This window comes from Bubalus kerabau, chromosome 12 (assembly GCF_029407905.1).
Source record: "Bubalus kerabau isolate K-KA32 ecotype Philippines breed swamp buffalo chromosome 12, PCC_UOA_SB_1v2, whole genome shotgun sequence".
NCBI classification, from domain to species: domain Eukaryota; kingdom Metazoa; phylum Chordata; class Mammalia; order Artiodactyla; family Bovidae; genus Bubalus; species Bubalus kerabau.
This window is the reverse complement of record NC_073635.1, coordinates 22,834,603-22,859,544: the sequence shown is the minus strand read 5'-3', so window position 1 is coordinate 22,859,544 and position 24,942 is coordinate 22,834,603. Positions and strand designations below refer to the sequence as shown.

General features: G+C 42.1%; 1 long non-coding RNA gene across 1 annotated transcript; it reads left to right on the top strand.

Annotated features, from left to right (window-relative positions):
* The first annotated feature begins 16,522 nt into the window (after positions 1-16,522).
* Positions 16,523-17,516, top strand: LOC129624092 (uncharacterized). Its single transcript, XR_008700745.1, has 3 exons — positions 16,523-16,643; positions 16,738-16,926; positions 17,058-17,516. It is a non-coding gene; the product is annotated as an uncharacterized LOC129624092 (long non-coding RNA).
* The last annotated feature ends 7,426 nt before the right edge of the window (positions 17,517-24,942 follow it).

Below are 24,942 nucleotides of genomic sequence, written 5' to 3'. Positions count from 1 at the left end.
AGGTCGCTGATAGAAGAGGTTACGGGCTCCACCAAGACATTTTCCAATCTGTGATGTTTTACAGTTGTGCCTTTCAAAGCAGGGTTGTCAAATCTATAAAAATACAAACTGATTTATCCCACCCATAAAATCTTACGGTGCCATGCTTCAAACTCCAACTTTTTTTTTTTCCCTCCAGCTTCGAAGGTAAAGGATTTCAAAATGTCAGCAGAATGCTCTTGACAGGAGAGCAAGTGAAATCCGAAGCAGATGTGGAAGAAACAGGAGCAGAGGGCGTGCAGACTGGCTTCCGTGGAGGGCGTCAGCCTCCGATGAAAAGGAGGACATGGGACAGGATGTACCCAATAATTCACTCAAAATAACAAACAGCCAGGGAGACAGAAGCAATACGGACGGTCTCTGATTTTCATGTGTGCTTCTGAGTCATAAATGACATAACCTGATTGATAAATACAACTTCACTTGTGCCCCCAAAACTTGGTTGGCTGCATCTCCAGTGGCGATTCAGTTGCAGAAGCTATAGCCAACCCAAAAGAAATGGCTCTGTTGGGAGAGGAAGTGACGTCTCATTCCACATCAAGAAGAAAGAGAGGGACTTCCGTGGTGACCCAGTGGCTAAGACTCTGTGCTCCCAGTGCAGAGTACTGGGTTTGATCCCTGGTCGAGGAACTAGATCCCACACGCCACAACTAAGAATTCACGTGCTGCCCTAAAGATCCTGTGTCCCGCAACTAAGACCAGGTAGAGCCAAAGCAAAATAAATACTTAAATAGTTTTTTTTTTTTTAAAAAAAGAAGAAGAAATAGAATTCTGAGGATAGTCCCAAATGTGAGGTGAAGATTTGCATGTGAAGCAAAAACAAAGAAGAGGGATTTAGCAGTGGCCAAGATGGAAAAAGTGTCCTGCTTTCTGGGTGGAGACAGATAATAAGCAAATAAGCAAAACATAGCACAATAGAAAACGGGTGTTCTGGAGAAAAGTGAAGCAGGAAGCAGGTTTAAGGAGCACAGGGCAGAGGTTGTAGATTTTGGTCAGATTATCAGAAGCCTTCCTGAGAAGGTGGCATCTGGGCAGAGGACTGAAGGAATTAGGGGAGTGGTGAGCCTTGGTAGAAAGAGCTGAAGGAAGAGCAGGCACAAAAGCAGGAGGAGAGAGCAGGTGTGGTGGGAATGAGATGCACAGAAGGACTGGTGTGGCTGGTCCAGGGAGACAGCAGGTGAGCCGGCCAGAGGAGAAGCCAGACAAGTCCTGGGGAGCAGCTTAGGAAGGGCTTCACAGGTGAACCGGGAGGATTCTGGCCGCTGGAGGGTTCTGAGCAATGCAACAGCTGCTGTGTTGAGAACAGACTCAACAGAGAGGAAGCAAGGTGACCTGTTAGAAGGCTAATGCCGTAAATCCAGGTGAGACACGGCTATGGCCACGACCTGGGTGGTAGCTATGAGGTGATGAGAAGAGACTAGAGCCAGTAGGTTTTGCTAATGGATTGGCAGTGGTGGGGTTTGAGAGAGAGAAGAGTGAAAAAGTGAAAAAATAACTACAAAAATGTTGACCTGGACATTGGTAAGGATGGAATTGCGTTTACTGGGTGTAAAGACCTCTGGGGTAACAGGTTTCAAGAGGAAACCAGCAGGAGTTTGGTCCTGACAATGTTAAATTTGACATGCTCAGTATACACCTAAATGGAGATTTTATCTAGGTGGTTAGATATGCAAGTTTGAATCTCAGAGAAGAGGCCAGGCTGGAGATGCAAATTTAGGAGTTGGGAGTATATCGATGGTTGTATTGCCATGAAATTGGATGAGATAACCTAGGTAACAATAGCGAAGAGAAGAGATCTGAGGTCTCAGCCCTAGGTGTGCCAACATTTAACAGCCAGGAATAAAGATAAACAAGCAAAGAAGTCCTAGGAAGAGTAAGCAATGAATTAGGAGGAAAGTGGGAACAATGTGATGTACTGGAAGGTTAGTAAATAAAGTTCATCAAGTGGGAAAATGTGGGTCCAAGACATTGAGACATTGTTGAAGTCATGGAAGTAGAAGTGAGCTATAGATAGTGGATATGGGCCTAATAATGGATGCTTAAAGTTGGGAAGATGGAGAGTGTAGCAGGCAACGTTCTAAGGAGAGAATGCACATGGAAAGAGATCATGTGCATTTCCCTGGTGGTCCAGTGGTTGGGAATTTACCTTCCAATGCAGAGGGTGCAGGTTCGATCCCTGGTGGGGGAGCTAAGAGTCCACATGCCTCATGGCCCAAAAAGTAAAACATAAGCAACATTGTAAAAAATTCAATAAAGACTTAAAAAAAGAAAGACCCACATTAAAAAAAAAAAAAAAAGCTGTATACATCCTTGTACTTCCTGAAGGTCTTTGTATACCCCCAAGGGTGTCTATATGCAGGTCAGGAAGCAACAGTTAGAACTGGACATGGAACAACAGACTGGTTCCAAATAGGAAAAGGAGTATGTCAAGGATGGATATTGTCACCCTGCTTATTTAACTTAAATGCAGGGTACATCATGAGAAACGCTGGGCTGGAAGAAGCACAAGCTGGAATCAAGATTGCCGGGAGAAATATCAATAACCTCAGATATGCAGATGACACCACCCTTATGGCAGAAAGTGAAGAGGTACTAAAAAGCCTCTTGATCAAAGTGAAAGTGGAGAGTGAAAAATTTGGCTTAAAGCTCAACATTCAGAAAACAAAGATCATGGCATCTGGTCCCATCACTTCATGGGAAATAGATGGGGAAACAGTGTCAGACTTTATTTTTCTGGGCTCCAAAATCACTACAGATGGTGACTGCAGCCATGAAATTAAAAGACGCTTACTCCTTGGAAGGAAAGTTATGACCAACCTAGATAGCATATTGAAAAGCAGAGACATTACTTTGCCAACAAAGGTCCATCTAGTCAAGGCTATGGTTTTTCCAGTGGTCATGTATGGATGTGAGATTTGGACTGTGAAGAAAGCTGAGCGCCGAAGAATTGATGCTTTTGAACTGTGGTGTTGGAGAAGACTCTTGAGAGTCCCTTGGGCTGCAAGGAGATCCAACCAGTCCATTCTGAAAGAAATCAGTCCTGGGTGTTCTTTGGAAGAAATGATGCTAAAGCTGAAACTCCAGTACTTTGGCCACCTCATGCGAAGAGTTGACTCATTGGAAAAGACTCTGATGCTGGGAGGGATTGGGGGCAGGAGGAGAAGGGGACGACAGAGGATGAGATGGCTGGATGGTATCACCAACTCGTTGGACGTTAGCTTGAGTAAACTCCTGGAGATTGTGATGGACAGGAAGGCCTGGCGTGCTTTGATTCACAGGGTCGCAAAGAGTGGGACACGACTGAGCAACTGAACTGAACTGAACTGAACTGAAGGGTGTCTAGACCCAGGACTGAAGTCTGCTGACTGACCTGAGTTGTACTTTCATCTCTTTCCATAAACTTCCAGCAACATTGCGCCCAGACTCTTGATTCCTCTTTCCCAGGAAAATAAAGGAGTCAGAAGATTTTGGTATGCCCACCACCACACCTTCCCTACAATCTGTGTCATGTCCACGCACTCTGCTTTCCACACACTCTGCTTTCCTGTGTGTTATTAAAGCTACTAGCTGAACACTCTCAAGTGGGTCAAGAAGCAAAGAAAACTATATGGAGAGAAACAGAGCAAATAAGGCAAATTAACAGTTGTTGTGTCTAGGGGAAGGGTATGTGGTTGTTCATTGTGCCATGCTTGCAACTTTGCAAATTTAAAATTTTTCAAATTTTTCAAAACAAATTTTTATAAAATACACACCAGCCCTATGGTTACTGTAAGATGTATTTTAACGTTTTTATTTGTTCATGATTTATGATTATTTACTAAAATATGCAAAATATATACATAATTTTGGTAACTTAGGTACTAATCATGATTATAATAATATTTCAATATGAATAAATTGAACACTTAAGAGATTTACCATCAGGATATTTAAGCCAATTTTAATTTAACCATATATGCACTTTTTGGCAGCAAAGCAATGATAGGATGAACAATAAAATACTTTGAATTATAACATAAATGAATTCAAGGAAAAACTAGACTGATGTAAAATTTCTAATTGATAAAGAAGAACTTATTTATCCATTTTTAAAAATGGATACTGATGGCTATCAAATCACTATAATATTAAGTTTCCCTTAGAGTAATATAAAAGTTTTACAATTAAAAAGATATATATTTGCAATACATTATAATTAAGATTCTCAACTATTTAGATTTCTGGTGAAAATTTAAATAACCATTTAAAATATGCAAGAGGATACATAGTTTTGAAAAATTATTTTAGGAGATTTGCAAGCAGAACAGGTTTGGATAGCTTTGTTCTAAGTCTAAAAGTTTTGGTATTTAAAAGCAGGCAAGTGTTCTCTGAGTGCCAGCTTGAAGAGCCTACTTAAGTTAGCACTCACAGATTTAAGGAAGATTGGTCAGCATTGGAGTATGCTTTTGTCCAGCCACTTTTATCTGCTTGGATGTAGGCAAGGGGAAAAGGAGAGCAGGATTTAACTGGTGTTAGGGGTTTTGCCAAGCAAATAAAACAAAAGAGAGAGAGAAAAGAACTGATGGGATTTTTCAATGAGTGATGATAGTGATTGACCATAAGTTGAGAAAGGAGGGAAGTAAAGAACTGATGAGAATGTGGGACATAAAAATGTGGTCAGATCAATAAATTATAGGTTCTGGCAAGTTCAAGACATTATTAAAGTCATGGAACCAAATATACATTAGGTGCAGACAAATAGTGTTTGATTCCACCCATTTGACTCATCTAGAAAAGTCAAACTAATAGAGTCAGAAAGTACACTGGTAGATGCCCAGGGAGTTAGTGTGTAAGGGGGACAGAGTATCAGATTAGGAAGATGAAAAATTCAGGAGACGGATGATGATGAGAGTTGCACAGCTATGTGATAATACTTAGTGCTGCTAAACTATAGTTAAATATGACGAAAAGAGTCTGTTTTATATAAAGTGACTTTTACCACAATAAAAAAGCATTAAACACAAACAAAAAAGACAACTACGGTAAGAAAAAACACCTAGCAGGTCTATTTCTCCCTGCAAATATTTCAAAAGTAAAATCCCAAAGTTCAGTATTTTCCATTTTGTCTCCATATGGAAAATGTCTCTTTCCCATAAGATCCATGTTCAATAAAAATAGGTTTTAGAAACTTGACCAAAAAAGTCATAGAACTGGAAGTGAGCTGTCAACAAGAGGCTATAGTTTAAGACTGAGACTCCTGAAGTTGAGAATACTAAGGGTATGGCAGAAAGCACTCTAAAATAATCCCCTGATGACCCACGCACTCGGATAATCTCCTTGGTATAAGTGGAAGAGGGACCTAGTGACTCACAGAGCCCACAAAATAATAACAGAGAAACCCAACTAGAAAGTCTAGTCCTAAGAACTAAGAAAAGTTCTCTTCTTTGTCTTCTAAAAAGTCAAGGGGTGATGGAGTGAACACTGTCTCAGCAACATTATAACAATAAATACAGCAGTGGATTCCATATGACTGTTTACTGTGCTGATGGTATAATGCTTCAGGAACAGGCTCTTTAAATTCCTAATTTAAACCACAGAGAGATTGTAGTGTATCAAACAGAATACCTTGCCCATCATCTAAACAATCCTTCATAAATATGATCTTTCTCACTTGCATTTTTCATAAATATTGACCAAATGTGAGTTTAAGGATATATTTGAAAACAAATCTCTGCAATGGAGCTCTTCTATGTTAAAAGTCAGAAGCACAACCACTGTCTTAACAGATGACCTCCTAGGAAAATTGGGGAGCCCTCCAAAGATGAACACCTAATTTCCTCAGGCAGCTGAACTGAGAAAGATCTTAACTTTCTTCATTGTAGGTCTGTCCTTCCATGAAAATAAATGGATAATTGAAGCCATACAGCTTAGAACACAGACAGAATAATTTTAACTTAATGTTTTAAGCACATGCTATAAAATACCCACTGTGGCTATAAAATAATAATAAACACCCAATTCACTTTGAATGATATAACTTCCTAGTCAAACTTACATTAAAAATGAGTAAAATGAGGTTACCAGTCTTAAGTCAAGGTAGCTGAATGAGGGTTGTTTTTTTTTTTTTTTTTTGGTATAGGGTTATTATTTATCATAAGCCACTGAGAAATATCTTATAAAAATAATAGCTAGTTTTTAAATAGTCAATATAAAACCATTATTTGGGGAAATTATTAGATGGCAGGCCAGTTGCCCAATGTATACTTTGATTTATAAAAATAAAAATTGTTGAACGAACAGAGCCTTTCCCAATGGACATCACAGAATGGGTCCAGGGAGACCCATGGTGGTGGTTGAGATACTCCAAGGGCTTGGGCACCTGCCAGAAGAGGCATTCTCTTAAAAACAGATCATCAGACAAGTTCCAGACTTGCCCTGATGACAATTTTATCTCTGAGCCAATAAAGAAACAACAAGAGGATAAACTCTTCCAACCTAATTGAGTCAAACTAAGAGGTCTCCGTGAGGGAGCTGACAGTGCTGACATCTTGAGGAGAAGCAAACAAGCCATCTCAGAACTCCTGATAATCAGGAAGGCACGTCTAGTCCTAGGCAGGCACAAGCTTTAACCCGAGACTCTACAGGCAGCTGAGACGGGAAGGCGAGTGAATGGAGGGGGTAGGAGTCCCACGGGGCCCACAGCGTTCCTGTGCCTGATGCATGTGTCTTTGGTTCATGCTCACAACACATCTATTGGGGGATGGCCATCAGCACCCCCATACTCAGAGGAGGGCGAAAAGCCACGTCACCCGTCAGAAGTCGCAGAACTGAAAGGGCAGGGCCAGGGTCCAGACCCTGGTCAGATTGACTCCTACATTGACCCCTTTTCCAGCACACTTGCGCAGAAAGCCCATTCTGTCTAAGCAACAGAAAAGCACCCATGATGATAGTCCAGCGGCCATCGCTAAAGAAATGAGCGTACCTCCACAGGGAGCCGTCCTAACAGCCGACATGTTTCTAAGACCTGCTCAAAAGAGTGGAAAGAGAGCACAGGACGAAGGAGGGGTGGGGACATCACCTGGAGGGCAAAGCAAGCTCCATGTTTGCCAAGACTACTTCAAAACGCCCAGGTCAGCTGGGAGAAGACTCTTAGAACCTGACAAACCAGGAAATGGGTTGACTGCTCAAGGCCATGTAAGTGAGAGGATTACAGAGAGAAAACAAAACTCTGCTGGGAGTTTGTATTCATTTTTCTGTTCTTGGTGAAGCCCAGAGCTTTTTCCTACCAAAAGCTTTCAACGCTATAAAAGCCTTTATTCTGGGTACACACCACCCTAATAGAGTTTCCTTCTTACAACAATAACATTCTCAACAACTACTGTTTAAACTGTATTACTGATTCCCTGGTAGCTTCAATCTATGTATATCTGGGATAAAAGATTACAGGGTGTGCCTGTGGGTGCATGCGTGTGTGTGTGTGTGTGTGTGTGTGTGTGTGTGTGCGCGCGTTTGCCATGGAAATGCCCGTTTTCATAAATTGCTACTAAGATGAGAACCGTAGATGAAAATTATTACCGGTCCCTGGGGAACAGAACGATCACATTTTTTCCCTGATATTTTGAGGGAAGTTGAGGGTTTGGCTTTTATCTCCACCTGTTGTCTGCGTGCAAAGCTGGTTGCTTGATGTGACTGCTCTCTTTTTTCATTGTGATTCCCCTGAGAGATTCAAAGGATCGTAGACAGGTTCATTGTAATTCAGCAGTTAGTATGTCTGTTGCTTTGCTCTTCTGCTGACCCAAAATGTAAGGTCATTCTGTCCTGTAAAAGTCATTTTTTGCTGACATCTTACACACTAATTTGCTGGCGTTCAAATCCAGAAGCAAGGAAGAGCAGGAAGTCAAAAGTTCCAGCAGATTTCGTGCATGGAACAAGGAGGAAAAAGTGAGCGCAAGAGGCCTTCCAGGCAACTGCCCTTCTTTGATCCAAAAAGAGCGTTTCTTCAGTTTTTATGTATGAAAACAACAAAAAAAGAATAGTTGAAAGGCGCAAGCTTCTAAAACATATCTCCCTGGAAATCAATGCCGTAAAATGCCCCGTTCACCTTGTCACTCCCCTGCTCTCAACTTTCCCTCCTCCTCTCCCCCTCAAGCCGATATCTGAATCCTCAGTCTGCCTTTCAAAGTTCTCAACACTTAGTTTTCAATCTGTCTTTAGCTTTTCTCATGCTTCTTTGTAGGTCCATCCATCTGCTCAAGTTGGTTTGTCCCAAGAAAGATATTCTTTCCATTTTCAACACTGTTTTTTGCCTTAGAATCAATGTCAGCTTTGTGGGCCTGTGACCAGTACATTCATACAAGACCTACCTTCAGAAGGGCCCGGACTTGGGATTTAAAGCTCTGCAGCTACTGTCTTGAGATTCTTAATGATTTTGCCTTTGAACTTGTGTTATGTCCACAGGACAACAGAGTACATGATACTTCCCAAGTAGCCCACCTCCCGCTGTCTCCCCCACTGCCTGAGATGGGTCTCAGTCTCAGCTCACCACCCCTCTGCATCCTCATCGCATAGCCACCGTCGCCCTCACCCTCAGCAGAGGCCTGGACAGAGGCCTGGGGAACGTTAGGGTCAAGCATGCACCCCATGGTGTCTTGGGGCACAGCAAAGTGGAGGCCTTCTTGCCTTGGCCTCATGGGTACCATAGCACATTCATCCTCTCACCCACCCTTGATCCAGATGAGGGAGCATCCTGAAGTGGGTGTTTCAAGTGGGGCCATGGGCTTGTGTGAGGGAGACTGACTTCCCCATCCCAGACCCTTCATTTCCACTTTGCCCTGGGCCATGTGAATTCCATAGCCTGCCCTGCTTTGAGTGTCGGTATCTCTGTACTTCTTCCTATCCCATTTCTGCCTGACCATTTTAGCTCTTTAGTCAAACCTTTGAGATTATTTGGAATCATAATCAGACCATCACAAGTGCTATTCACGTCCCTTTCAAACATTTCTCTATACGACTGATACAGAGGGTAACAGAGCTAAAGATAGAGCCCTGTAGTACCCATGAGAAGCCTCTGGATGGGTTCATGATTTATGAACTATCTCTGTTATCGCCTCAATGATCTGACACTCTGATAGTGTTATCACCAGGCCAGCAACTGTTCATCTTGCCCCCAAAGAAGACTGTCCCCAAACCCACCTCCTGGTTCCTCCTTGTGCCACTTGCAGGCCACCATACTGGATCCACTGACACCTCCCATCTTGAAAGTTTGGCTGCACCCTACTATCTCAGACCAACCATGATCTGAACTCTTTGTTGAAGAGGAATTATTCACTGCATGCTTACTTTAAAATGGTAAAGCAGTTTTTATTCAGGCTTTGGCAGAAGGGGAGACCCCAGTGTAAGGTGAGCTCAACTCTGCTAAAACAAAAGGTGAGAAGCTTTTTAAATGCTGGTGTGGGCTCAAAGAAAAGTTTTGAAGAATGTCAAGGGTGGTGATTGGTCACTGTGATCAAGCAACTATGTCTGTCAACTGCTGGGCATGAGAGGTAAATGCCTCTCTTCCCACAGAGACTGGGGGACAAGGGCTACCTTTCTTGATGACTGCATTTCAAAGGGATGGCTTCCAGGTCCTTGAGAAAAACATTTCTGGGTTATAGGAGATGGAGCACAGATGGACAGAGAAAAGACTTACAGCTGTAAATTTATTAAAGTTAATACTCAAAGAAAAGAGAAATCAGTTCAGTTCAGTCGCTCAGTTGTGTCCAATTCTTTGTGACCCCATGGACTGCAACACACCAGGCCTCCCTGTCCATCACCAACTCCTGGAGTTTACTCAAAGTCATGTCCATTGAGTCAGTGATACCATCCAACCATCTCATCCTCTGTCATCCCCTTCTCCTCCTGCCCTCAATCTTTCCCAGCATCAGGGTCTTTTCAAATGAGTCAGGTTTTTGCATCAGGTGGCCAAAGTATTGGAGTTTCAGCTTCAGCATCAGTCCTTCCAATGAATATTCAGGACTGATTTCCTTTAGGATGGACTGGTTGGATCTCCTTGATACAAAGGGAAATCAGGGGTCTGTAGTTAGGTTTGGGCTAGAACAAAGAGTAAATTCTTTTAGCATTGAGCTTTCTGTTTTGATATTTCTTTACTTATTTGGCTGTGCCAGGTCTTTGTTGTAGCAAGCAGGTTCTTTGTTGTGGCTTCCACATTCTTAGTTTCGGCATACAGGCTCTTCCCTAACCAGGGATGGAACCCAGGTCCCCTGCATTGGGAACACTGAGTCCTAACAGCTGACCACCAGGGAAGTCCCTAGCATTGAGCTTTCTGAGGCAGGCATTTCAAGGGGGCTGGGTCATCATCCGAGGAGCAAGGCTTTAAGCCAATATGAGCCATGTTAGAGTTCAGCCAAGTCTCTCGGTGTGGAGGTTGGATGGAGCTGTTCCTGCTGTCAGTTTGCAGTTCTCATCCTCAGTCATTCGAATGCCCACCAATCCCCTCCCGCATCTGTCTGACTGAGGATGTCAAGCTGCACTGCTGATCACTGGGCTCCCTGAATCTCAGCCCCCTTGCCCTTTGGTACCTAGGTGCCCACATCTGGATTCTTTCCACGTAGTCCATAGAGGCTAATTTGTCTCAGTTTTTCTCAGGAACGGAAGACTTGCCTTTGGCTGTTCACCCAGAAGGAACAGAACACTTGGCAATAAGAACATGTGCAGAGATACCATTTCCCCAAAAAGCAACTGTTATACGCCCTTCCTCACTGGCAGAACCTCCTCTATCAGTGGTGTCCAACCCCAGGGATCACCCTCTCTGAGCAGCAGCTCTGAGGCTACATGCCCAACCCCTCACTACCAGTTATCTCACACCTGCTCTTTGCTCTGCACCACCCTCTTTATCCCCACAAGAATACCATGGGAAAGGGATGCTCAGCGAGGTTCGGTGATGTCAGTAATGTAGGGAGTTAAATAACTAAATTTTCATCTTGTTTCATTTGTCTCCATGAAGGAAAATGAGATTAAAACTGGAAGAGACCAAAAAACCCAGAGAAATGAGGAGATATTTAGAGAATACCAAGTTGCCTGAAATGAGTACAAGCCTTTGGCCTCCCAAATTTCTACCAAAATCAACAGAAGAAGAGATCAGAGAGCTACATTAATGGTCATCACAATCCCCTGGAGAACAGAGGAAATGCCAAAAGGCTAAAGATAGAAAACTGTTTCCTGATGGTCATAAAAGGGAGAATTGGTTGCTCACAGAGACGTAGAAAGCTGCCGATCCATCAGCTTCCTGTTGACTTCCAGGGAAATTCCCAAACTGATTATTGAACAGACCTTGGTGAGAGCTTAGGAAAACACCAGAACTAACATAGACACTCATCAAAAAGTCATCCCCCCCCCCCTCCAATTCTATTGCTTTAATGCATGAAACAAAACTGAGAAGAATATTGAGATGACAGAATAAGGATTCACTGGGATTCTAAAATAGTGGAAAGAGAAAACAAATCAGAATTAAACTGAAGAGCAGGAAATGTAAACTCTCATTTGGGGGTTGAAATGACCACTTGCAGAAGTATTAGATGAAGAAGACCCAACTTGATAGCAATTTACATTTTAAAATTTTTGTTAATTTACACTTTAAATCTAGGCTTAGTTTTAACACATTGCCTTCCTGTTCAAAGTACTGCAACAAGTAAAGCAACCACCAGAATGTCTCACCCTATTTTATGCTATTTAATAAAAGCTGAAGGGATTCCCTGGTGGCTCAGCGGTAAAGAATCTGCCTGTAATACAGGAGACCTGGGTTCAATCTGTGGGTCAGGAAGATCCCCTGGAGGAAGAAATGGCAACCCAATCCAGGATTCTTGCCTAGGAAATCCCGTGGACAGAGGAGCCTGGAAGCTACAGTCCATGGAGTCACAAGTCATAGACGACTTAGTGACTAAATCATCACTGTGCTAAATTGCTTCAGTCGTGTCTGACTCTTTGTGACCCTATGGACCATAACCCTCCAGGCTGCTCTGTCCATGGGATTCTCCAGGCAAGAATACTGGAGTGGGTTGCCGTGCCCTCCTCCAGGAGATCTTCCAGATCCAGGGATTGAACCCGAGTTTCTTATGTCTCCTGCATTGGCAGGCAGGTTCTTTATCATTAGCACCACCTCGGGCTTCCCTGGTGGCTCAGACAGTAAAGAAACCACCACCACCACCAATTAAAGTTGAAAAAAATAAAAGTTAGATTCCTGGTATGCTGGACAACACGACCTCTGGAGTACTGGGAGGTGGAGGAGTCCAGGGTGATACTAGGTAGCAGGGACATGGACAGTTTGAAAATGTTGTATAGACTAGTGAATGTATTTGCAGAAACAGTCCTTTATATGTATGAAGCAACCTGATTAGAGCTAATAGGATTTTTCAAAATTCTAATATGCTAAGATATGTTTGGTTGGAGTTGAAACAAGCTGAATTTTAACTTACTTAGCAAAAAGGGAAATTTTATTGTTTTCTTGGCTCGAGAAATTAGAAATAATGGAGTAGGGGATAATTGGCAGATTTCCAAAGCCAGAGAGGGCGTGCTTGCAAGGTGTGCTCTCTCTCTTCCTCCTTTCCCTACAGCTTTACCCTAGCTCGGCATTATTACCTTCTACTTCATGGAACACGGAAGTGCTCCCGTCAGCAGTGTGGGAGAGAGGAGATGGAAGGAGCGAAGAGGGAACAGACGAGGAGGTGACAATAGGCAAGAAGTCCATTACGAGTGGAGGTCCCCCTAAAATTACGACTAAAATGTGAGAAGGGAAAGGAGTGAATGCTATTTCCGGGAGGAGGGTAAAGGGATGCTGGACAGACGAAAACATAGATATCCCCTTGCTGCCCAGTGGCTGATGGATAAATCCTAACATCTTCCACAGCTGCTCCACTCATACTTAATATTAAATAAATACAAGAACATGAACATATTCACAAAGACAGATCTTGCTTTATGCCATAGATTACTGAATAGTTGCTTGCAATTGAACTTTTAAGTAACCTTCACTGAGATGTAATTTATATAAAATAAAATGTGTTCAGTTTGGTAATTCAGTGAGTTTTGACACTTGTGTGCACCTTTGTGATGCCCCCAAAGCCAAAATATAGAAATCTTTCATCTCTCTAGAAAGTTCTCTAGTGGGTACTGCCGGTCAATCCAACAATCCCACATCCTTTGCCTGAGGCGAACACTGATTTCTATTATTGTTGAAATAGATTAGATAGGTCATTTCAAGAGTTTAATGTATATGAAATCATACAGGTTGTATTCTTGCCTGTCTGCTTCTTCCACTCAGCAAAACATTTTTGAAATTCATCTGCGTTATATACATGTGTAATTCAATCTGTTTTACTCCTTAGTGAGTAGCGTGTTATTTGGACATACCACAATTTGTTACCCATCCATCGGTTGGTGGGCATCTGGGTTGTTTCCATAAACAGTTGTTTCCAGCAAAGCTGCTATGAACAATCATTGTGGGTTGAATTATGTCCCTTAATATGAGATGTCAAAGTCCAAATGCCTGATCCCTGTGAACATGACTTTCTTTCACAACAGGGTCTTCACAAATGTAATCAAGTTAAAATGAGGTCATTTTAGTAAATCTTAGAATCAGGCTTCACAAGTCCTTCCATTTTGTTTGTATTGAAGTTTATTTGTCTTTATCTTTCAATAGATGTTAACAAAGGGATTTCAGGGAGAATGTCTCCCTCCTATCTTTAGCTCCTAGGCTCCCATTTCTCCTTCCCAGCAAAGGCCACTTTGGGACTTTTCTTATTTTTTTTCTTTTCAGCTGATTTTTAAAAATTGAGTCAGGGGACTTCCCTGGTAGTGTAGTGGTTAAGACTCCATGCTCCCTTACAGGTTTGATTCCTGGTCTGAACTAAGATCCCAAACACTGCGCAGCATGGCAAAACAAATTTTTAAAATTTTTTAATTAGATGAATAAAATTAAAATAGAGTTAGACTTTAAATTTACTATTTAAAACAATGTTATTTGCAGACAAATTGAAAAGGGGGAAAAAATGAATGCCCTAATTTTATTTTCTTTATTGAGCCCATCTTTCCATGAAATGTTCCCTTGGTATCTCTAATTTTCTTGAAGAGATCTTTAGTCTTTCCCATTCTATTGTTTTCCTCTATTTCTTTGCATTGATTGCTGATGCAGGCTTTCTTATCTCTCCTTGCTATTCTTTGGAATTCTGCATTTAAATGGGTATATCTTTCCTTTTCTCCTTTGCTTTTCACTTCCCTTTTTTTCACAGCTATTTGTAAGGCCTCCTCAGACAGCCGTTTTGCTTTTTTGCATTTCTTTTTCTTGGGGATGGTCTTGATTCCTGTATCCTATACAATGTCACGAACCTCCGTTCATAGTTCATCAGGCACTCTATCAGATCTAGTCCCTTAAATCTATTTCTCACTTCCACTGTATACTTATAAGGGATTTGATTTAGGTCATACCTGAAGGGTTTTAAAAAAGGCAGAAGAACCAGAGATCAAATTGCCAACAGCCACTGGATCATGGAAAAAGCAAGAGAGTTCCAGAAAAACATCTATTTCTGCTTTATTGACTATGCCAAAGCCTTTGACTGTGTGGATCACAATAAACTGGAAAATTCTGAAAGAGATGGGAATACCAGACCACTTGACCTGCCTCTTGAGAAATCTGTATGCAGGTCAGGAAGCAACGGTTAGAACTGGACATGGAACAACAGACTGGTTCCATATAGGAAAAGGAGTACGTCAAGGCTGTATATTGTCACCCTGCTTATTTAACTTATATGCAGAGTACATCATGAGAAACGCTGGGCTGGAAGAAGCACAAGCTGGAATCAAGATTGCCGGGAGAAATATCAATAGCCTCAGATATGCAGATGACACCACCCTTATGGCAGAAAGTGAAGAGGAACTCAAAAGCCTCTTGATGAAAGTGAAAGAGGAGAGTGAAAAAGTTGGCTTAAAGCTCAACATTCAGAAAACGAAGATCATGGCATCTGGTCCCATCACTTCAAGGGAAATAGATGGGTAAACAGTGGAAACAGTGTCAGACTGTATTTTTCTGGGCTCCAAAATCACTGCAGATGGTGACTGAAACCATGAAATTAAAAGACACTTACTCCTTGGAAGGAAAGTTATGACCAACCTAGATAGCATATTGATAAGCAGAGACATTACTTTGACAACAAAGGTCCATCTAGTCAAGGCTATGGTTTTTCCAGCGGTCATGTATGGATGTGAGAGTTGGACTGTGAAGAAAGCTTAGCGCTGAAGAATTGATGCTTTTGAACTGTGGTGTTGGAGAAGACTCTTGAGAGTCCCTTGGACTGCAAGGAGATCCAACCAGTCCATTCTGAAGGAGAACAGCCCTGGGTGTTCACTGGAAGGACTGATGTTGAAGCTGAAACTCCAATATTTTGGCCACCTGATGTGAAGAGCTGACTCATTTGAAAAGACCCTGCTGCTGGGAAAGATTGAGGGCAGGAGGAGAAGGGGGTGACAGAAGATGAGATGGTTGGATGGCATCACTGACTCAATGGACATGGGTGTGGGTGGACTCCAGGAGTTGGTGGTGGACAGCGAGGCCTGGTGTGCTGAGGTTCATGGGGTCGCAAAGAGTCAGACACGACTGAGCGACTGAACTGAACTGAATTTTATTTTCACATCAGTCCATGTTTCCTGTAAGTGTGCTTGCCTTAAGTGAAGCCAGTCAGTCTTGGAAAAGATTCAACCTGTTTGACGATACACTCAATTTTATCCACCAAGAAAAGAGAAATGAGGCCATTTGTGTGAATCACCCATTTGCCTTAATTCTGTTTGGGTTATTTAAATATGCTGCTTATTTTTAGCTTAATTGAAGCATAATTATATAACACCAAAGAATCAGAGCTTGGTGATACTAACCAATTGATCTTTAGGACAGTCTCAGAAGCCTAGCTAAGAATCATCTGAGTGGGTGACTCAGAGGTCAGCCACCCATGTGATCAAGAGATTACAAGGCTACAACCGCACAGATAAAATTCAACAAACATTTATCAGCTGTCATATGATTATGAAATCTTGACACTAGGAAATGTGGGGGAACACAGAGATAAACCAAACTCTGCCAATGCCCTTTAGGAATTCACAGTCTAGAAGAGGAAGCAGGCACGTGTAGAAACCCTTGGAGCCAAAAAAAAAAAAAAAAAAAAAAAAAAACGAAGAAGAAGAAAGAAAGAAAGAAATCCCTAGTACAGTAAAAAGTTCTAGAATGGATGTTTGGCGGAGGCGGGGGGAGGGGGAGCGGTTCTTAATTTCATTTTCAATTGGTAGATAAGTGCTTGACAATGTTGTGATGATTTCTGCCATACAACCATAAGTAAACATATGTCCCCTCCCTCTTGAACCTCCCTCCCTCTCTATGTCGTCCCATCCCACCCCTCTACGTCATCACAGAGCGCCTGGCAGAGCTTCCTGTGGTATATAGGGGCTTCCCAACGGCTGTCTATTTCACACATGGCGGTGTATACATGTCACTGCTCCTCGCCCAATTCGGTCCACGCCTTCCTTCCCCTGCTGGGTCCACAAGTCTGTTCTCAACACCTGCGTCTCTATTCCTGTCCTGCAAACAGGTTCATCAGTACCATTTTCTAGATTCCATATACATGCATTAATATACGATATTTGTTTTTTTTTCTTGCTGACGTACTTCACTCTGTATAACAGGCTCTAGGTCCATCCACCTCACTACAAACTGACTCACATTTGTATAATGGATGTGTTAATAGACTATGGATCATGGAGGGAGGCACATTCTAGAAACTAGATGATGATACCAGTGAAACACTTTCTAAATTCCAGCTACTCAGACATTCTCATTTTAGGATGACATCTAAGCAGTACATAGTTCTCCAGGTACGTATTTCATTCTTATTAAAAGGAATTACTTTATCTGTAAATTGGGTCTGCAGTTCTTCAAAATGTAAGTTATATAAAAAGAGAAGCTTGAGTTAGACCCCCGACTAATTCCTAAGCTTGCCTTGTAGGTCACATTTAATTACTCTTCTGGGAACACCAAACGAAAGTAATAAAGTCCTCTTCCCTCTGGCAAAATAGAAAATGGATTTGGTGACTTACTTTCCTTAGAGGGAGCGAGACAAGCAGTGATTGTTGCCCAGACCAAGAAAACTTGGAGGAGAAGAGGACTTCTTGCTTCCTTTAAGCTTGGCATTTCCTCTAGATTCTCAGGAAACCATGAAGGCTGAACACAATAAAGCCCTGTACCTCTGAAATCACATGTCTGGTTCAGAAAAAAAGCAACATATTGTTCGCTGAGGGTCAAGTATGCAGGTTTATGGACTTTAATCACTCAGAATTTCTTCTTGTCTATATGGATTACTATGTATATTCAGTGCTTGGTATAAGTGTTACAAATTACTTCCCATTAAAAGTTCTTATAACTTAGGGTTTTTATAACTTGATGTTTTTCCAACAGTAAATGTATTCTTGGGAGCCCTGAGAAGAAAAGAACATGTTTTATTATCAAATAAATTAACCTGAGGAAATGAGTGAGAAGGTATTCAATGAAAATGCTGTGTTCGTGTGTATCTTAGTGGCATCCTTAATTACTGGATAATGCATTAACCAGCCCACAAGGAGCACCAAGTCAGATCTGTGAAGCCAGATTCACTATTCCATAGATATGTTCCTTAATTAATAGAAGACTGGTGGTGTGCATCTGAAACTGGGTCTCATAGCTAAAAGTGAAAGTCAGAAATAACTCTCCTGAGAGAGTTAGAAATAACTCTAACCCTAACCCTAACCCTTTTTTGGATGGCGGTAGGCCGAGGCTTTTCCGTATTACCATTGATTGACTATCATACTTTATCTGTATCAGTTAAGATATTTATTGGTTCAGCCTTCAGCTTCAAATAACAGAGTCCCCAACAAACGGTGGCTGAAACAAACAAGGACTCATTTATCTCACAGAACAAAGCTGTAACCAAAAACTGGTTACAGCTAATGTTGGTTTGGCTGTTCAATGAAATTATCAAGGACCTAATATTGTTCAATCTTTTCCTCCCACCATCTCTAGCACCCTTAGCCCACTGACTTTTCATCTTCATAATGATCACTGGTCACAAAATGGTTGCAGAAGCTCCAGGCAGCTTATCTGCATATAATAAAGGAAAAAGAAAGAAAAAAGGGAAAAGAGGGCACCAGCCCAAATGTCCCCTTTACCAGGGAAAGCAGAAAGCATTCCCAAAAGCCAGTAGGACGAACATCTCACTGGCTAGAACTGGGTTCCGTGTCCACCCTAGCTGCAAGTGCGGTTGGGAAAGTGAATGTGTGGCTCCCTCTCTACCCAGGGAGGCAGAAAGGAGAAAGAAGCTTGCACTTGGCTTTGCCAGTTAATGCTTTGCCTATCGTTGGTTTCCACCACAGCATATTTTCAAATCAACGCATATCATTAAGCTTTCATTTTCACAACACCAAATGCCATGTCAAAGGGCGTTGTGATGATAACAAAATCAAAATAAGGACAAGTTTGCAGATGTCTGGATACATAAATAAACTAGACTGATGAGCTCTATCTTTGGCCTAGTTGGAAATTTAGCCCCTTCTGTCCATAAAGATAACCTAGGGTAAGTCAGAGCACCGGGGGGTCTTGTTTGCTTTGCAGCTGGAAATCAAAAGCCTGAAATAACACAGTGGCCTTGCAGAGGGGTTGCTCCCATCCCTCCCCGCTCCCCCTTTCCCAGTGCTTTACTTCAAAGCTTCATTTAGAGACCGGGAAGCCTTTGAAGCCTTTTGGTCCAAAACTGAAGCATCTCACAGCAGGTCTTGGTTTTCACATGTTCAAAGCATGATGCTTTAGTATGTATTCCGCCCGAGCAAAAGATGGTGATCTTTGGGATTTACAGACTTCTCTGGCTGGTCACTGGGCTGTGCTTTTTGTTGTTGTTGTTGTTGTTGATTTTTAACCCAGCCTTTTGGAAAATCACTACAAAAGGCAGCAAGTTCAGTGGAATTCATTTCCTGCACTTTCTGGGCTCTTCCATCTCACAACACAGAATCTTTGTGATGGAAATGCTGGAATAAGCAGTGGACACAACTATGTTAGACAAGACATTGCATACTTTTGTTCTTTTGCATAGGACGATAACCGTGACTATTTAGAGAAGCAGATATAAACTGAAGATTAGTGAGAAAAGCACAATACAGGTATGATAGAGTCGGTGGCACCATGGGAGAACTCAGCCTATAGATTACAATTAAAAACTGAAGGTTTGGGACTTCCCCGGTGGTCCAGTGGTTAAGAATCCACCTTGCAATGCAGGGGACACAGGTTCAATTGCTGGTTGGGAATTATGATCCCACACATACCACTAAACAACGAATCCTACATGCCACAACTAGAGAGTCCATGTACCACAACACAAGATTGCACATGACACAACATAGACAAATAAGATTTTTTTTAAAAACCTGGAGGTTAGACTGATATCTAGATAGATATCTAGAAATAGATGGATGGATGAACAGACATAGAAATACATAACCAGATAAAGAGAGGGAGTGGAGGAGGGAAGAAAAAGAGAGGAAAAAGGAAAGAAGCAAAAGAAGCAGGATAGAAAGGAAGATGAATCTAGATTTATACCATGGTTTGGCAAGAAGACAGAACAAATGGCAAGTACAATTAACCAGCCTTAGGAAACTCAAGCTTCAAACTCTGAAGATAAATTTGTTTTCTTTGCCCCAATTTTCACTCCTTCCAGTCTTAAAAACACAATCTAGGTATAAGGGGATTTTGAATTATAGAATCTTCTTTAACTTCTCATAACCGTATCTTTACCCTGAGGATGGCTACAAGTACAGAAAAGAGATGACCAGTTTTTAAAACTCCAGTGAGGCTCACATTGGTTTACCACAACAGAGACAAACACTGCATAGGGAAAATGAAAGTCATTATTATGTTCGCCCCATTTAAATTTCCCCTTAGTTTAAGTGAGACTACAGTTGTATTACAATGACTACTGGGTAAAAATACTTGTATGTCTAGGAGTGTTTCTTTCCAAAGTTAAATCTCTGTGATTTAGATATACTTGACGACGTAAGATCATAATTCAGTGACAGGCTCTAATGACTATAAAAGAAGAACTATCATAATTAACAAAGTCGACAGCAGAAATTCAGCTGAGACTGAAAGACCATAAATACTAACTTGCTGCACCAGCCTGCCTCGCCAGGAACATTACATTCTGTTTGGTTTCTCATGCACCAGCATCAGAGTTATTACGATAATAACTCTGTGATGGTGGAATGCAAAGAAAACAAACTTTGGTGTTGGAAAGGCCAACATAGAATTCACTATGTCCCATCTGTGACCTTGAGTAAATTATTTAACTTCCTGTGACTCAGTCTCTTCGTTTGAAAAGCAGAAATGATAACACTCATGCCTCTGAGGATAATTGTCCTTAATGAAATAATGGACAACATATAAAATACCGGGCACATGGCAGATACTCAAATAAATGGCTGTGCTCTTCCCTACTAATGGGAAGACAACAGGACTCAGCTGCCCTAGAAAGACTGTGCTCTTAAAGAAGGCATTGTGAGTGGCAGTTCTGAATTATATGATCCACAATCTGCACGTGGATGCACGTTCTGTCCTTCTGCTTTGGTCAGTTCTCCCACAAGGACAATGTACCTTTAAGACTAATTGCCAGGGTTAGAAATTTTAGTACTACAATTAAACTGACCAATGAAGACCCAAAGTGAGTCTTGATAATGGCCTCATTAGCACCATAGTATAAGCCAGAGGTCAGGAAACATCCTGCTGGCCAAGCCAATTTTTGTAAATAAAGTTTTATTGGTATACAGTGGCCCTCACTTAGCTACGCAGTGCCTATAGCTGCTTTTCCACCATTACAGTGGAGCTGATTTATTGTCACCAGGCCCACAAGTCAAAAATATTTCCTCTCTGGCCCTTTATGGAGAAATTTGGCTGAGCTCTGCTCTAAGCAACCAAATGACAACCATATTCATCTATTTAATCCAACTTCTTTGTGGAGCACATTTTACAGTCCCAGCATCATGGTAAGCTTGGCGTCATTGACAGATAATAGGACACCAGTCCCCAAGAAAAGGAGTGTGTGAAGCCAGCAAATAATTGCAGCAAATTATAAAATGTCCAATTACATACTACAGGCGACAGCAGGGGAACCAGGATAGGGGAATGCAAGATATGCAGGAGTCTCGAGAAAGTCCTTTCTGGTTCCTTTGTAACTGAAAGTTAGTCATTTTCTCCCAACGCTGCAAATCCTTGATTATAGGAATTCAATTCACTTTGCAACAATGAGCTTTACACAAACGAGACACACTGAGAAGGGGTACGCAGGTGCGGAGGGCTTCACCACTGCTGCCCAGCGCATTGCGGCTTATCTGCTTCCCTACTGGACACTTAGAAGCTATTTTACAAATCTGGGTGTGTGGGTACTTCTTTGTGTCTCATGGATGCAGTGGGCACTCCCACCCTGTACGTGTGAGGGCCAGAAATTCTGAACAACCTGCAGTGAGGCGGTTACTCCACGCCACGGAGGAGTGTGCTGTCTCCTACGTGACTTTCTAACTCTCCACTTGATGCTCCCACAGGTGAAATGCCTATTTATAAGGAACCGAGCCTAATGTCTCACTCCACTGTACATAAAAACACTTTTTTTTTTTTTTTGCACTATTTTGGTACACACTGAATTTTCCAAGAATGTAAGTACATTGAAAACTCAACAGACATTGTGATGTTTACTTAGAACTTTACCAAGAGCCATCTACCGTTCTGGGTGTTTATTTAGAAGATTGTGTCATCAACAGCATTGCCGCTTGTGGTGTGAAATATTGTCAGTCACCAGTACAAAAGTATCTTGATCGGTCTGAGTTTTCAGCTAGCCCCCCTCAAAGGATTCCACTTTAACTTTTAAATACTTTTTATTTAGCCTTTATTCCAAATAAGGAATTTAAAGAAAAAGTGTAAACACAATTTAGTCGTATTGCTCTGGAAACCAAATTTATTATTTATTGTTGTTGTTCAGTCGCTGAGTCGTGTCCGACTCTTTGCAATCCCATGGATTGTAGCATGCCAGGCTTCTCTGTCCAACACTTCCCAAAGTTTCCACAAACTCATCCATTGAGTCGGTGATGCCATCCAACCATCTCATCCTCTGTCATCCCCTTCTCCTCCTGCCTTCAATCTTTCCTAACATCAGGGTCTTTTCCAACGAGTCAGTTCTTCGCATCAGGTGGCCAAAGTATTGTAGTTTCAGCTTCAGCATCAGTCCTTCTAAGGAATATTCAGGGTTGATTTCCATTAGGATTGACTGATTTGATCTCCCTGTAGTCCAAGGGACTCTCAAGAGTCTTCTTTATAAGTGCAAGCATCTGACTCCTTCATTACATTATTTACTGTAGTTGTATGGGACACGAGAAATTGTGTTATAAATTGCTTTCCATTTATTTCTTACTATTACAGGCAAACCTCATTTTATTGCACTTGGCAGATATTGTGCTTTTTATTTTTTAACAAATTGAAGGTTTGTGGCAACCCCGTATTGAGCAAGTCTGTCGGCACCGTGTTTCCAAGATCATTTGCTCACTTCATGTCTCTGGGTCCCATTTCAGTACTTCACAGTATATTGCGAATGTTTTCATTGTGATTATATTTGTTATGGTGATCTGTGATCAGTGATCTCTGATGTTACTTGTAAAAAGATCACAACTCACTGAAGGCTCAGATGACAATTAACATTTTTGAGCAACAGGGGATTTTTTTAATGACAGTATGCACATGGCGTTTAGACATAAAGCCATTGTGCACTTAATACAGTTCAGCATCGTATAAGCAGAACTTTTATTTTCACCAGGAAACCAAAATTCATGTGACTTACTTTATTTTGATATTCACTTCATTGCTGTGGTCTGAAACTGAACCCACAATGTCTCCAAGGTCTTCCTGTATAAATTTTATGTATATATAAAATTATCTATGAATTTTTTCTCATGAAAAACTCAAGACCCAGAGAGGTAATAGGCTTCACCCAAATCGACCAGCTATTTAGTGGCAAAATCAGGAAGATCTTTTTACTGAGTTCCTCCCATAAGCCAGGCTCTGCACTAGTCACTTTCAATGTCCTTCAATTCCTAAATAAGCACTTAAAGTCCACCGTTGCTTAGCCTAGTACAGGAGCCGATGGTGCCAAGCTGGGCAGGAAGAGTCCCTGCTCTCAAGGGAAGGCAGACCAGAAAAACCACGGACCATACATACATAAATAGATGAACTGGTCATGGCACAGAGATGGGGACTCTAACTCAGCCTGGTCCAAGAGAAGGCAATGTTCGAACTGACCCTGGAAGGGTGGTTAAGGGTTTGCCTGGCACACAGGGAGTGCGAAAGCATTTCAGGCAGAGAGAAGAGATAATCCTGGAGGAGAGTCAGCGAGAGCTTGGCGCTCCTGCAGGACATAAAGTACTCCAGCTTAGCGTCCACTGAGGGTGAGAACACAGAAGTGGTGAGTGGTGGAGCTACAGAACGAGGCACACAGCTCACAGAGGGCATGTTTTCCCAGGTCAGGAAAACTGAACTCACCCTTGAACTTCACGAAGAAATGAGGAGGCTTTTAAATAGTTGTGTGACAGCTGGTCATTCACTCTCGTGGTAGGTGCCACAGAAACCCAGATGAACTATGACAAGGAGCTGGAATAAGAGTGGCCTTGGGTAGAGAGAATACACAACAAAATAAAAGCAGCAGCAGGATCAAGGTTGGGTGATGGAGGGAATTTTCCGGATGGAGGCAGAGAGAAGATTTGAGGGTGACTCCAGGTGTCTGGAGTGGATGATGGGGAATGATGAGACCCTTCACTGAAATGAAAAATTCAGGAGTAAGTGGATAGTTTGGTCTGGAAGGTGAGGGAGAAAGAGGATGAGCACAGACTAGGATACGCCGGGTACACAGTACTGCTGAGAATCTGGGTAGGACTACGGGTGTGAAATTCAGTCGACTGGTCTGGACTAGAGATGCTAGAGAATCCAGGCAGGGAAACATCAGCATGCATACTACTTCATTTAATCCTCACAACCACCTTAGGAGGCAGCGCTTAATAGGCTCATTTGAAAGACAAGAAAACCAAAGTTTACGCAGTCTCATAGTTGGAGGGCCAAGATTTGTCCCTTGGTATGTCTGACTCCAAAGCTCATGCTTTCTCTTCTACATCATGTCACCCTCCAACTGAAGGGGCTCATGGCTCCTAGCTAAGCATTTTTCTATTACTCCAACCTGCTCTTCACTGTCCAGAAATCAATAAATCAGAAAGATTTCAGTAAAATCAGAATGATTACATGGAGAAGTACAGCTTCCCAGAAATCACTATAAGCAAAATCCAAATTTCCCAGGAAACTGGTTTCAAAAACAAAATATCTTGATATGTGCACCAAGAGAGCAGCCTTCCCAAGCCCACAGGGGAGCCTCTATCACTATATGAACTCTCCGTTCATACTCCTAAGCTACAACTCACCAGAAAGTGAAAAGGGGGATCCCAGAGCCCATGGCGAAGGCCTCCAGGATTTAGGCAAGTACCCTCATTATTTTTTAAATTTTTAATTTAATTGTTTGCTTTTTGGTTGCCCTGGGTCTTTGTTGCAGAGCACGGGCTTCAGCAGTCGCAGCACGTGGGCTCACCTGTTGTGGTTCGTGGGCCCTGGAGTGCAGGCTCAGCAGTTGTGGCACCCAAACTTTAGTTGCCCATGGCCTGTGGAATCTTCCCAGACCAGGGATCAAACCTGTGTCCCCTGCATGGGCAGGTGGCTTCTTATCCACTGTGCCACCAGGGAAGTCCTTAAGTACCCTCAATATTAAAAACAAATACAAAACTTTTGCTCAT